The sequence below is a fragment of the Carcharodon carcharias genome, chromosome 2 (assembly GCF_017639515.1).
Source record: "Carcharodon carcharias isolate sCarCar2 chromosome 2, sCarCar2.pri, whole genome shotgun sequence".
In the NCBI taxonomy this organism is placed as follows: Eukaryota; Metazoa; Chordata; class Chondrichthyes; order Lamniformes; family Lamnidae; genus Carcharodon; species Carcharodon carcharias.
Window position 1 is genome coordinate 4,360,318 of NC_054468.1, and position 15,429 is coordinate 4,375,746.

Below are 15,429 nucleotides of genomic sequence, written 5' to 3' on the forward strand. Positions count from 1 at the left end.
TAAAGACTGATAGCAAGAGTTACTATAAATATTTTTAAAAAGAAAGGAGTTAACAAAGTGAGCATTGGTCCTGTAGAAAGTGAGTCTGGAGAATTATTAATGGAAAATAAGGATATGGCAGTTGAATTGAACAGGTATTTTGCATCGGTCTTCAATATAAAGGATACAAGTAACATTCCAGAAATAGCCATAAATCATAAATTGAAGGGAGGGATGAGCTGAAGAAAATTACAATCACCAGGAAGTGGTACTGAACTAATAGTTGGGAGATGTGGGCTGACAAATTCCCTGGTCCAGATGGACATTATCCTAGGGCCATAGAAGAAGTGACTAGTGAAATAGTTGATGTGTTGGTTTTCATTTTCCAAAAACCGTTAGATTTGGGTAAGGTTCCATTTGATTGGAAAATAGCAAATGCAACTCTTTTATTCAAAAAGGGAGGGAGACAGAAAGCAGGACAGAAATTACAGGCCAGTTAGCTTAACATCTGTCATAGGGAAAATGTTAGAAGCTACTATTAAAAATGTTATAGCAGGACACTTAGAAAAAAATCAAGGCAATCAGATAGAGTCAACATGGCTCTGCGAAAGGGAAATCATTTTTAACCAATTTATTGAAGTTCTTTATAAGAGGGACATGTGCTGTGGATAGAAGGGAGCTGGTGGATGTGCTGTCCATAGACTTCCAGAAGGCATTTGATAAAGTTGCGGAAAATAAAAGCTCATGGTGTATATTGGCATGGATAGAAAATTAGCTAGCTAACAGTAAACAGCGTAGGCATAAATGGCTCAATTTCTGGTTGGCAGCTGTAACGAGAGGTGTGACACAGGGATCAGTGCTGGGGCCTCAGCTCTTTACAATTTATATAAACGATTTAGATGAAGGGACCAATGGTATGGTTGCTAAATTTGCTGATGACATAAAGATGGGTAGGAAAGTGAGTTGTGAAGAGAACATAAGGGGGCTACAAAACAACATAAATAGATTAGGTGAGTGGGCAAAGATCTGGCAAAAAGAGTATAATGTGGCAAATGAGGTTGTACGTTTTGGCAGCACAAATTAAAAAGTGGCATATGATCTAAATGGTGGGAGGATGTGGAGCTCTGAGATGCAGAGGGATCTGGGTGTCCTAATGCCTGGATCGCAAAAGGTTAGTGTACAAAATTATTAGGGGAATAAATAGAGTGGACAGGATAAAATTGTTTCCCTTGGTGGAGAATTCTAGAACCAGGGGACATAGATTCAAGATAAGTGGCAGAATGTGTAGGGGGGGACATGAAGAAGACCTGTATTGCGCAGAGGGTAGTGGGTGTCAGGAATTCACTGCCCAAGTTGGTGGTAGAGGCAAATACTCTAAACCCTTTTAAAAAGTACCTGGATCTGCACCTTAAGTGCTGTAAGCTGCAGGACTATGGGCCGGGTGCAGGAAGATGGGATTAGAAAGGGCGCCTGGGTGTCCTTGGGCTGGCATGGACAAGATGGTCAGAATGGCCTCCTTCTGTGCTGTAACTTTTCTATGGTTCTATGGTTAGTATGCGGGTGCAGCAAGTAATTAGCAAAACCAATAGAATGTCATTGCTTATTGCAGGGGATTTGAATACAAGAGTAGGGAGGTTATGCTTCAGTTATACAGGGCATTGGTGAGACCACACCTGGAGTAAGAAATGATGTAAATGCAGTAGTTGGAAAGGTTAGGATTGTATCCACAGGAGTTTAGAAGAGTAAGAGGTGACTTTATTGAAACATATAAGATCCTGAGGGGTCTTGACAGGGTGGATGTGGGGAGGATGTTTCCTCTTGTGGGACAATCTAGAACTAAGGGTCAATGTTTAAAAATAATGGGTTACTCATTTGAAACAGAGATGAGGAGATTTTTTTCTCTCAGAGGGTAGTGAGTCTTTGGAACTCTCTTTCTCAAAATGGGGTGGAAGCAGAGGCTTTGAATATCTTTAAGGCAGAGGAGATAGATTCTTTATATGCAAGGGGGTGAAAGGTTATCAGGGCTAGGCAGGAATATGAGGTTAAAGTCAGATCCGCCATGATCTTATTGAATGTTGGAGCAGGCTCGAGGGGCTGAGTGACCTACTCCTGCTCCTAGTTCTCATGTGCTTCGCCAGGAAGAAGCTTTGAGGGAAGCAATAAGGCCAAAAATTGGTTTCATGATGTCAGGAAACTAGTTTGTGGTTGTCCGCTCAGCCCGTTGATGATGGGCAGCGTTTCCCACCATCGGACGTTGGGAACCTCATTGTAATACACCCCGCCCCACCCCTCTCACCCCACCCAGCCCCACCCCGCCTCCTTCACGAATCCATCTTTCTCATTGCAAGAGGAGGTAACACCAGGGGTTAATGTCACCTCGGCTGCTGGCAAGTTTGGGGGTGCTGGGGTGGGAGGGGCGTCCATGTCTCAAGGAGATCTGGAGGATGGGCAAGCATGCTGAGATAGCCCCTCCCCAGGCCCGGTCCCAACCAGACCCCCCCAACACACTGGCTCATGGGAAATAGAAACAACCGGACTTGGTGTCACAGTGGAGCATGATCCCTGGCCCCTTGGCAATTCAGGGCCTAGTGCTGAGCTTGGCATTGTCTCTGTGCGGGGTCCCAGGTCCAGTGACATTGAAGCACAGGACTTCCAGCTGGGGGTCTTTCTGGAAAAGATGCTCGTGCCAAAACTCCAGAGGGGCCATCCCTTGGTGGGGAGGGATTCATGACTCCTGGAGTCAAAGTTGCCCCCTCCCTAGATGAAGAGGAGGCGGTCTCCACCTTTAAAACTCTCGTTCTGTTCTCTGAGGGACGGTGGGGATTCTGTGTGTCATTATGGTCCCCTGAGCAGGGCCCCTCAGGGGTTGGTGAGGGTGTTGCCCTTGAGGTGGCAACCCACCCTGACCCACCTGTACCCCTGAGATGTCATGTAGCCTTTGGGCAGACTGCGGTGATTCCTTGGTTGCTGGGTCACTGGGTGGCGGTGGTAAGGAGGGCCTCCCCAATCTGCCTCAGCCTTTGGCACCGGACGCTACCATTCAGGGTCTGGAACCTTTCCTGGATACACTAAGAGACCCATTGCCTGAGGTGGAGCGGGTCCACCGCCAGCCTCTGACCCAGAGTCCTGAGAGGAGACCAGAGAGGACCACCTTGGGCTTGATCCTTGGGTGGGACCGAGGCAGAGATAGAGCTGAGTGGCAGCTCTGAATCAGCCGCCCAACTCAATGTGGGGGAGGGGTTGGAAGCTGGAGGCGAGGACCTGGAGGGGAATGGGGTGCCGATAGTGAGCAGCACCGATGTCCTTGAATCATTGGAGCCAGGTGAGGTGATAGGGGCTTTGTTGCCCACTGTCAACTCCCCTCTCATCCACAATGGGGAGCTCCAGGCTGAGCAATCGTGGTCGCCAAGACAGGGTCCAGTTGGCGCTGGACCAGCGGCTCTCATTCCCGCTTGTGTTCTAAATACCCCTGGGCTGGACTGGACGCTAAGAGGAGGGTCCACACATTTCTCACTGGGCTCCTGAAGGAGAGAAAGGATTAAAACAGCCCTCTCTTTCTTACACTAGGCATGGTGATAGCAGCACATACTCCTGACAATGAAGACTACCATAGCCAACCTCAACATCCACAGCAGCAGCAGGGACGCACAGCGCAGCTTCCAGAACTTCTTGCTCTGCCGGGATGGGAAGTATGTGATGTGCTTCCTGTAGGAAACCCAAACCATTCCGGGAGACAAAGCTACGAGGCTCCTGGAGTGGCGAGGGGGGGTCTACATGAGTCACCCAGCCTCCAATTCTGGCCGGGTGGCTATCTTGTTGGCCCCACATTTTCAGCCGGAGATCTTGGGGATGAAGGAGCCGGTGCCAGGCTGGTTGCTGCACCGGACTGTGCGGCTGGGGGGTGTGGCGCTTCACTTTGTGAGTGTGTACACTCCCCTGGGCGCGCAGCAGCAAGTGAGACTCTTTGAGGAAGTGTCCAGTCATTTTGGCTCCATCGATGCAGGCGAGTGCATCGTCCTCAGGGGGGATTTTAAATGTACCCTCGAGGCCCGGGGCCGTCACGGTGCCCAGCATCGCACGCTCGGTGTGAGTAAGTTATGGGACCTGGTCAGGTCTTTCAACTTGGTGGACGTCTGGTGAAATCTCCATCCCGACTCCAACATTTTCACTTTTGTGTTACCTGGAGTCGGAGCGTCCAGACTCGGCCACCTTTACATTTCGAGGGCGCATGTGTCCTGCGTTCCGTCGGCTTCTGTGCAGCAGGTGCCGCGCACAGAGCACCGTCTGGCGTGGGCGGAGCTCACTCCGTTCTGCGCTCGGACGGGGTCCGCGTACTGGCCCTTTAACAACCTGGAGGACAAGCGGTTCCTGGACTTGTTCCATCATTTCTGGGCCGGCTGGAGAAGGAAGCGGGGAGGCTTCCCCTCCTCGAGGTTCTGGTGGGACGTGGGCAAGACTCACATCCGAGTTTTCTGTCAGGGGTACGCGAGGGGGTCAACAAAGAGGCGGAAATCCAGGGTCGAGGAGTTGGGGAAGGAGGTGCTCAACCTGCAGGCACGTCTCTGTCAGCCCAATGTGGACCTGGCCCTGCGGTCAGTGTACGATGTGAGGAAGGGCGCATTGCGGGACCTGGAGACACGTCTCCGTCAGGCAGACGCAGACCCGGCCTTGCGGTCAGTGTACGATGTGAGGAAGGGCATGCTGCGGGACCTGGAGACACGTCTCCGTCAGCCAGACGCAGACCCGGCCTTGCGGTCAGTGTACGATGTGAGGAAGGGCATGCTGCGGGACCTGGAGACACGTCTCCGTCAGCCAGACGCAGACCCGGCCTTGCGGTCAGTGTACGATGTGAGGAAGGGCATGCTGCAGGACCTGGAGACACGTCTCCGTCAGCCAGACGCAGACCTGGCCCTGCGGTCGGTATAAGATGAGAAGAAGGGCGCGCTGCGGGACCTGCAACTTGTCGGGTCCCAGGGTGAGTTTGTGAGGTCACGGATCCAGTTCCTCCGAGACCTGGACCATGGCTCCCCCTTCTCCTACTCGCTGGAAAAAAGGCACGGGGTCCGTCAGCATCTCCTTACACTGCTGGGCCAACGACGGATCCCTTGTCTCGGATTCAGAGAGCATCAGGGCCATCGCCCGAAACTGTTACACTGCCCTGCTCTCCCCGGACCCGTCCAGCGAGGATGCTCGCAGAGTTTTGTGGGAGGACCTGCCGCAGTTAGGCCCGGAAGGTGCCGGAAAGCTCGACTCCCTTATAAGTCTGGGGGAGCTGACTGGCCCCCTCGACAGCCTCTCCAGGGGCAAATCCCTGGGGCTGGACAGGCTGACCGTGGACTTCTTCGGGGCGTTCTGGGACATCCTGGGGAGCGGCTATGCGAGGGTCCTGGGGGAGAGTATCGTGATGGGGGAGATGCCCCTCTGGTGGCACCAGGGCAGTCATTGCCCTGCTGCCCAAGGGGGATCTCCACCTCCTTAAGAACTGGTGGCCAATCTCCCTCCTCAGCGCCATTACAGGATCTTTGCCAGGGCGATCAGCTGGTTTATGACCGGCACTCGACCCCGGTAAGACAGCACTCAGAGCGGTCCTGTCCAGCGCCGCAGGCGAGCGGTGACTTTCATCTCCAGTTCCTATCAATTCGCCGGCCAGGATTCCTCAGCGGGGCAGAGATGGACCCCCAGGTAGAGGAGGCTGGTCCTGCTCCAGTTGAAAGTCCTGAGCTCCTCGGGTAGGGGATCCGTCTGCCATGGACCGACCAGGAGTCCAGAACATTTACCCCAGTTGATCCTGGCAGAGGACAGGGCAGAGTAGACCCCCTGGCACTTGCACATCCTCCACAGGTCAGCCGGGTCGGTGAACATGAGGATCACGACATCGGCGTAAGCCGGAGGGACCACCCCGATGCCCGGCCCACACAGAACCAATCCCGACAACCTCCCCCGCAAGAGGCGCAGGAAAGGCTCCTCACAGATAGAATATCCTGAGGAACGACTGGATGGGCAGGTCTGCAGATCTTAGTTATCCATTAGTTGAAAGTTAGTTATGGGATCGCTTACCTCTGTCTATCACTTGCTGCTTATGCTGTTTGTCACCCAAGTAATCCTGTGTTATAGCTTCACCAGGTTGACACCTCATTTTTAGGTATGCCTGGTGCTGCCCCTGACATGCCCTCCTGCACGCTTCATTGAACCAGGGTTGATCCCCTGGCTTGATGGTAATAGTAGAGTGGGGGATATGCTGGGCCATGAGGTTACAGATTGTGTTCGAGTACAATTCTGCTGCTGCTGATGGCCCACAGCGCCTCATGGATGCCCAGTCTTGAGTTGCTAGATCAGTTTGAAATCTATCCCATTTAGCACGGCGGTAGTGCCACACAACACGATGGAGGATATCCTCAATGTGAAGGCAGGACTGTGCAGTGGTCACTCCTACTGATAGTGACATGGACAGATGCATCTGTGGCAGGCAGGTTGGTGAAGATGAGTATGTTTTTCTCTCTTGTTGGTTCCCTCACCACCTGCCACAGACTCAGTCTAGTAGCTATGTTCTTTAGGACTCAGCCAGCTCAGTCAGTAGTGATGCCAGGGTCGAACCCGGGTCTAGTGACAATACCACTATGCCATTGCCACCCTCATGTGTGATGTGCTCACCTGCTGGTGATCCCGAGGCTACTGTAAAGTTAGGTCCCACTTAGGTGTGTGTCTGCACTGGTGGAAGGTGTGGGTGACGCTGTGATGGGACTTCAGGGAGGGTTTCAGTTGATTCCTTTTCTGAGCTTCCTTCGAGGCTTGATTGGAGGCCCTGGGTCATGGACTCCAGCTGTTTCCCAGATGTGCCTGTGGAAGCAAGGGGAGATAATTAGTGCATGGCAGGGGCCTGTGAAACAGGACACATCATTCACAGCATGATGGTCTGATGGTTGTTGCACTGCTGGATCCTCACTTAGTAGAGCAGCGCTGATCTCACCATCAGCACAGGACCAGTCCCGGTCATCGCCGGCCAGCTAGATGATACTGTTTTCAAAGTCCATGAGTATGTTAATTTCAGGCATTCCTCCACCAGCCTGTGACCTATCCCTCTTGTGTACAGCTTATCCTGCATGTAGCTATATTGAAGGACAGATAATGAATCAAGAGATAATGAGGGCATGTAAAAAAGGCAGTACATTAATTATGGGTGACATTACTCTTCATGTATATTGGGAAAATCAAAATGGCAGAGGTAGACATGAGCAAGGATTCATAGAGTGTATTCGGGACAGTTTCCTGGAGCAATATGTTGTGGATCCAACCAGGCATCAAGTTATTTAGGACCTGGTAATGTGTAATGAGGCAGCTTTAATAAATGATCTCAGAGTAAAGGATCCCCTAGGAAACAGTGACCGTAGTATGGTAGAATTTAGCATTCAGTTTGAGAGTGAAAAATATGGGTTGGAAACAACTGTGCAAACCTTAAATAAGGGAAATTACAAATCTTAAATAAGGGCAAAGTTGGCTGGAGTGGACTGGGAAAGGAGTTTAGCAGAAAGATGGTTGATGAACAATGACAGACGTTTAAGAAAATAGTTCATGACTTTCAACAAAGACACATCCCAGTGAGGAAGAAGGAATGTAGGAAGGGAATAAACCAATCATGGTTAACCAAAGAAGTTAAGGATAAGAAAGAAAAAATATACAATGTGGCAAAGATTAGCGGTAAGCCAGAGGATTGGGAAAGTTTTCAAAACCAATAAAAGGTGACCAAAAGAATAATAAAGAGGGAGAAAATAAACTTTCAGGTCAAATTAGCAAGTAATATAAAAACAGACAGTAAGAGCTTCTTTAAATATATAAGAAGGAAGAGAGAGGCCAAAGTGAACACAGGCCCCTTAGAGAATGAGACTGGGGAAATAATAATGGGGAACCAGTGAATGGCAGAAGAGTTGAATAAATACTTTGCTTCACTCTTCACAGTAGAAGATACTAACAGCATTCCGAAAATACTAAATAATCACAGGGCAGAAAATAAATACAATAACTATCACTGGAGAAAAGGTACTAATGAAACTAATGGGGCTAAAGGCTGATAAGTCCCCTGGACCTGATGGGTTGCACCTTATGCTATTAAAAGAAGTAACTACAGAGATAGTGGATGCTCTGGTAGTAATCTTTCAAGAATCTTTAGATTCTGGAAAAGTCCCAGAGGAAATGAGAATGGCCAATGTAAGACCCTTATTCAAAAAGGGAGGGAGACAAAAAACAGGTAACTATAGGCCATTTAGCTTAACATCTGTCATTGGGAAAATGTTGGAATCTATTATAAAGGATGTTATAGCAGGGTATTTAGCAAAGCATAATCTAATCAAACAGAGGCTTCATGAATGGGAGATCATGCCTAACAAATTCTTTGAGGGGGTAACAAGCAAGAAAGATAAAGGGGAGCCAGTGGATGTAATATATTTGGATTTCCAAAAGGCATACAATAAGGCACCGTGCATAAAGCTACTTAATAAGATAAGAGCCCATGGTGGTGAGGGTAGTATATTAGCACGGATGGAGGATTGGCTAACTAATAGAAGATAGAGAGTTAGGATAAGGGAGGCATTTTAGGGATGGCAACCTGTAACTAGTGGAGTGCCACAGGGATCAGAGCTGGGACCACAATTATTTACAATATATATTAATAACTTGGATGAGGGAAATGAATGTTCTATTGCCAAGTTTGCGAATGACACAAAAATAGATGGAAAGGCAAGTGGTGAGGATGACACAAAGAGTCTACAGAGGGATATAGACAGGTTAAGTGAGTGGGCAAAAACTAGGCAGATGGAATATAATGTGGGAAAATGTGAGGTTATGCACTTTGGCAGGAAGAATACAGGAGCTGAATATTATTTAAATGGAGAAAGACTGCAGAAAGATGCAGCTCAGAGGGATTTGGGGGTCCTCGTGCATGAATCCCAAAAAGCTACATATAAGTTCAGCAGGTAATAGGGAAGGCAAATGGAGTGTTGGCCTTTATTTCAAAGGGAATGGAGTATAAAAATAGTGAAATAAAAACAAAAATAGCTGGAAAAGCTCAGCAGGTCTGACAACATCTGTGGAGAGGAAGACAGAGTTAACGTTTCGAGTCCATATGACTTCATCAGAACAAAAGATAAAAATGAAATGAGATAAAATATAAGCTGCGTGAGGGGGGGTGGGACAGGTGGAGCTGGATAGAGGGCCAGTAAGAATAGTGAAGCCTTGCTAAAACTATACAAGGCACTAGTTAATCCACACCTAGAATACTGTGAACAGTGTTGGTCCCCTTATCTAAGGGAAGATATACTAGCATTGGAGGCAGTCCAGAGAAGGTTCACTAGGTTGACCCTGGCTAAGGAAGAATTTTCTTATGAGGAGAGGTTGAGTAGGTTGGGCCTGCACTCATTGGAGTTTAGAAGGATGAGAGGTGAGCCTATTGAAACATATAAGATTCTTCAGGGGCTTGACAGGGTAGTTTCCTGAGAGATAAAAACAAAAAACTGTGGATGCTGGAAATTCAAAACAAAAACAGAATTACCTGGAAAAACTCAGCAGGTCTGGCAGCATCGGCGGAGAAGAAAAGAGTTGAGGTTTCGAGTCCTCATAACCCTTCAACAGAACTAGGTGAATTCAAGGAGGGGGGTGAAATGTAAGCTGGTTTAAGGTGGGGGGGGGGGAGTGGGGGGGAGAGGGGGAGAGAAGCTGGGGGGGGGTGGCGGCTGGTGTGGTTGTAGGCACAAGCAAGCAGTGATAGGAGCAGATAAGAAAAAGATGTCACAGACAAAAGAACAAAAAAACACAGAGGTGTTGAAGTTGGTGACATTATCCAAACAAATGTGCTAATTAAGAAAGGATGGTAGGGCACTCAAGGTACAGCTCTAGTGGGGTTGGGGGGCATAAAAGATTTAAAAATAATGGAAAAAGGTGGGAGAAGAAAAATCTATATAAATTATTGGAAAAAACAAAAGGAAGGGGGAAGAAACAGAAAGGGGGTGGGGATGGAGGAGGGAGGTCAAGACCTAAAGTTGTTGAATTCAATATTCAGTCCGGAAGGCTGTAAAGTCCCGAGTCAGAAGATGAGGTGTTGTTCATCCAGTTTGCGTTAGGCTTCACTGGAACAATGCAGCAAGCCAAGGACAGATATGTGGGCAAGAGAGCAGGGTGGAGTGTTAAAATGGCAAGTGACAGGGAGGTTTGGGTCATGCTTGCGGACAGACCGCAGGTGTTCTGCAAAGCGGTCGCCCAGTTTACGTTTGGTCTCTCCAATGTAGAGGAGACCGCATTGGGAGTAACGAATGCAGTAGACTAAGTTGGGGGAAATGCAAGTGAAATGTTGCTTCACTTGAAAGGAGTATTTGGGCCCTTGGACGGTGAGGAGAGAGGAAGTGAAGGGGCAGGTGTTACACCTTTAGCGTGGGCATGGGGTGGTGCCATAGGAGGGGGTTGAGGAGTAGGGGGTGATGGAGGAGTGGACCAGGGTGTCCCGGAGGGAACGATCCCTACGGAATGCCGCCGGGGGGGGTGAAGGGAAGATGTGTTTGGTGGTGGCATCATGCTGGAGTTGGCGGAAATGGCAGAGGATGATCCTTTGAATGCGGAGGCTGGTGGGGTGATAAGTGAGGACAAGGGGGACCCTATCATGTTTCTGGGAGGGAGGAGAAGGCATGAGGGCGAATGCGCGGGAGATGGGCCGGACACGGTTGAGGGCCCTGTCAACCACCGTGGGTGGAAAACCTCGGTTAAGGAAGAAGGAGGACATGTCAGAGGAACTGTTTTTGAAGGTAGCATCATCAGAATAGATGCGACAGAGGCGAAGGAACTGAGAGAATGGGATGGAGTCCTTACAGGAAGCGGGGTGTGAGGAGCTGTGGTCGAGATAGTTGTGGGAGTCGGTAGGCTTGTAATGGATATTGGTGGACAGTCTGTCACCAGATATTGAGACAGAGAGGTCAAGGAAGGGAAGGGAAGTGTCAGAGATGGACCACGTGAAAATGATGGAGGGGTGGAGATTGGAAGCTAAATTAATAAATTTTTCCAAGTCCCGACGAGAGCATGAAGCAGCACCGAAGTAATCATCGATGTACCGGAGAAAGAGTTGTGGAAGGGGGCCGGAGTAGGACTGCAACAAGGAATGTTCCACATACCCCATAGAGAGACAGGCATAGCTGGGGCCCATGCGGGTACCCATAGCCACACCTTTTATTTGGAGGAAGTGAGAGGAGTTGAAGGAGAAATTATTCAGTGCGAGAACAAGTTCAGCCAGACGGAGGAGAGTAGTGGTGGATGGGGATTGTTCTGGTCTCTGTTTGAGGAAGAAGCTAAGGGCCCTCAGACCATCCTGGTGGGGGATGGAGGTGGAGAGGGATTGGACATCCATGGTGAAGAGGAAGCAGTTGGGGCCAGGGAACTGGAAATTGTTGATGTGACGTAAGGTGTCCGAGGAATCACGGATGTAAGTGGGAAGGGATTGGACAAGGGGAGAGAGAAGGGAGTCAAGATAACGAGAAATGAGTTCCATGGGGCAGGAGCAAGCTGACACGATCGGTCTACCGGGACAGTTCTGTTTGTGGATTTTGGGTAGAAGGTTGAAGCGGGCCGTCCGAGGTTGGGCGACCATCAGGTTGGAAGCTGTGGGAGGAAGATCTCCAGAGGAGATGAGGTCAGTGACGGTCCTGGAAACAATGGCTTGATGTTCAGTGGTGGGGTCATGGTCCAGGGAGAGGTAGGAGGAAGTGTCTGTGAGTTGACGCTCAGCCTCCGCGGGGTAGAGGTCAGTGCGCCAGACAACAACAGCACCACCCTTATCAGCAGGTTTGATGACAATGTTGTGGTTGGACCTGAGAGAACGGAGTGCAGCAAGTTCAGAGAGAGACAGGTTAGAATGGGTGAGAGGAGCAGAGAAATTGAGACGACTAATGTCGCGCTGACAGTTCTCAATGAAAAGATCAAGAGAAGATAAGAATCCAGAGGGAGGGGTCCAGGTGGAGGGAGAATATTGGAGGTGGGTGAAAGGATCCGTTGAACGGGGAGAGGACTCCTGCCCAAAGAAGTGAGCCCGGAGACGAAGGCGGTGGAAGAAGAGTTCAGTTTTTCCAGGTAATTCTGTTTTTGTTTTAGTTTCCTGAGAGGTTGTTTCCCCTTGTGGGAGAGTCTAGGACCAGAGGGCATAATCTCAGAGTAAAGGGTCACCCATTTAAAACAGAGATGAGGAGGAATTTCTTCTCTCAGAGGGTAGTGAATCTGTGGGATTCTTTATCGCAGAAGGCTGTAGAGGTTGGGTCATTAAGTATATTCAAGACAGAGATGGACAGATTTTTAATCAGTAAGGGAATCAAGGGTTATGGGGAAAAGGCAGGAAAGTGGAATTGAGGATTATGAGATCAGCCACGATCTCATTGAATGGAGCAGACTCGATGGGCCGAATAGCCTACTTCTGCTTCTGCATCTTATTGTCTTATGAATAGAGCTGGAGAGAGTGTAAGCAGGATGCCTGCCAGGCCAGATGATAAATAGACCTGGCCTGTGTGGGTGGTGGGTGGTCCCGAGGATGGGATGAGGATGATGATAGTGTGTGTGAGAGAGTGAATGGTGATGTCCCTTAAACTGGCAGTGAGTGAGATCCCTGTGGGTGTGTGCTGGGTTGTGAGTGTGAGTTGAAGGTGATGAGAAAATTGACTTAGCCTGGCGAAACGGAGGAGATCATTCATCCTCTTGTGGCACTGGGTAGCTGTCCTCTTTTACAGGCTGTTGGCGCTGACCACCACTGCCACTGCCTCCCAAGCCGGATTGGTGATGTCTCTGCCTCTCCCGTGTCCAGAGTGGGGGTAGAGGACATCATGGCAGGACTCCACCATGTACAAAAGACGCTCGAATGACGCGCTATTGAACCTGGGGGCTGTAGTCTTTTTGCCGTTCGGGGCCATGTCTTCTGTGCAGCAGTTGTGGGCTGGAAGCGCTGAGAGGTGCTTGGTTGCACTTTAAATATGGTGCCCGGCATGATGAAGCGGTGAGGTGATGGCGTGGTGAGTGAATGAGAGCCTGCCCGCCATGGAAACGACCTGTTTCCCGGGAATGTATAATTAATGTGGCAGGTTTGGGCGGATACGGGTGAGAATCCACCATTGTAAAACATTGGTTTACCCGCCTGTGACTGCACTTAGTGCAAATCTGGGACAATTCTGTCCACAACACTGTAGAACCAGTGTGCTAAACCCCAGAAAACAGGCTGTACAGAGAGCCAAACATTTAGTATCAGAGAAAAGCTCTGCAACCCATTACATCTAGTGAAGAATGACAATGAACAATCAGACAACTAACAGGAGGCAAAATATCTTCCATGAAAATCTCCATCCTCAAGCATGTTGAAGCCCAGTGTGAGTGTTAGAGACAAAGTTGACGAGATCACAAGGTCCTCAGAAAGAAAGTTTTCTCATCATTCTTTCACAGGATGAGGGCTTCGCTGGCTGGGCCAGCATTTATTGCCCATCTCTAATTGCCCTTGAGAAGGTGGTGGTGAGCTGCCTTCTTGAACCACTGCAGTCCATGTGGTGTAGGTACACCCACAGTGCTGTTAGGGAGGGAGTTCCAGGATTTTGACCCAGTGACAGTGAAGGAACGGCGATATATTTCCAAGTCAGGATGGTGAGTTACTTGGAGGGGAACTTCCAGGTGGTGGTGTTCCCATCTATCTGCTGCTCTTGTCCTTCTAGATGGTGGTGGTCGTGGGTTTGGAAGGTGCTGTCTAAGGAGCCTTGGTGAATTCCTGCAGTGCATCTTGTAGCTGGTACACACTGCTGCTACTGTGCATCGGTGGTGGAGGGAGTGAATGTTTGTGGATGTGGTGCCAATCAAGCGGGGCTGCTTTGTCCTGGACAATGTCAAGCTTCTTGAGTGTTGTGGGAGCTGCACTCATCCAGGCAAGTGGGGAGTATTCCATCACACTCCTGACTTGTGCCTCGTAGTTGGTGGACAGTCTTTGGGGAGTCAGGAGGCTTGATCACAAAATTTAGCTGGAACTCCAGAGCTGGACTTTTGGAGGTGATGTCTTTGGGATGAAATGTTAACCCTAGGCTCTGCCTGCTCTCTCCTCTGGACCTCAAATATCCCCAGGGCCACTTTTGGAAATGAGTAAGGGGGATATCCCTCGTGCCCTAATCAACATTTTCCCTCAACCGACATCAATAGAGTAGGTTATCTGATTGCTGTTGTGGCATTTTACCAGATACAAACTGGCTGCCTCTCTCCTACATGACAGCAGTGACTACACACGCAAAACATATTCTGCTTACCCACACAGCACTTTGGGTCTCCTGGGGTTGTGAAATGCAATAGAAATGCAAGTCTTTTTCTCCAAAGACAACTTCAGGGACTTTTATAGTTATATTAATCAACTAACTAAAATTGCTGTTGTATTAGAAGAATATCAAGGAACATCAATAAATATTCATGTCATATTTGCACTTATTAATTCCAAGGAACCAGAAGTGCCCCTATAGCTCTGCACTGTCCCTGCATTCTCTTTCAGAATGATGACCAAGCAATTGGAACACTTCGAGTTTACACACTTTGCAATAGCTCCATTATTAGTCAATATAATCAGTCCACTTTGAAGGCAAGGTAGTCCTTCAATGATATTGGATGAACATATGAACATACGAATTAGGAACAGAGTAGGCCACTCAACCCATCGAATATGCTCCAGCATTCAATAAGATCATAACTGATCTGATTGTAACCTCAGCCCCACACCCCGATCACCTTTCACCCCCTTGTTTATTCAGAATCTATCTATCTCCGCCTTAAAATATTCAAAGGCTCCATTTCCACCACCTTTTGAGGAAGAAAGTTCCAAAGACTCATGATCTTCTGAGAGAAAAACATTTCCTTTCATCTCTGCCTTAACTGAGCGACCCCTTAGTTTTAAACAGTTCTAGACTCTCCCACAAGAGGAAACAGCCTCTCCACATCCACCCTGTCAAGACCTCTCAGGATCTTAAAGGTTTCAATCAAGTTGCCTCTTACTCTCCTAAACTCCAGTGGATACAAGCCTAACCTGTCCAGCCTTTCCTCATAAGACAACCCACTCATTCCTGGTATTAGTCTGGTAAACCTTCTCTAAACCGCTTCCAATGCATTTATATCCTTCCTTAAATAAGGAGACCAATACTGTACACAATACTTCAGATGTGGTCTCACTAGTGGCCTGTACAACTGAAGCATAAGCTCCCTACTTTTGTATTCAACTGCCCTCACAATAAACGATAACATTCTATTAACTTTGCTAATTACCTGCTGTACCTGCACACTAACCTTTTGTAATTCACTCACTAGGACACCCAGATCCCTCTGAATCTCAGAGCTCTGCAATCTCTCACCATTTACATAATAAACATTTTTTTATTCTTCCTACCAAAATGGACAATTTCACATTTGCCCACATTATACTCC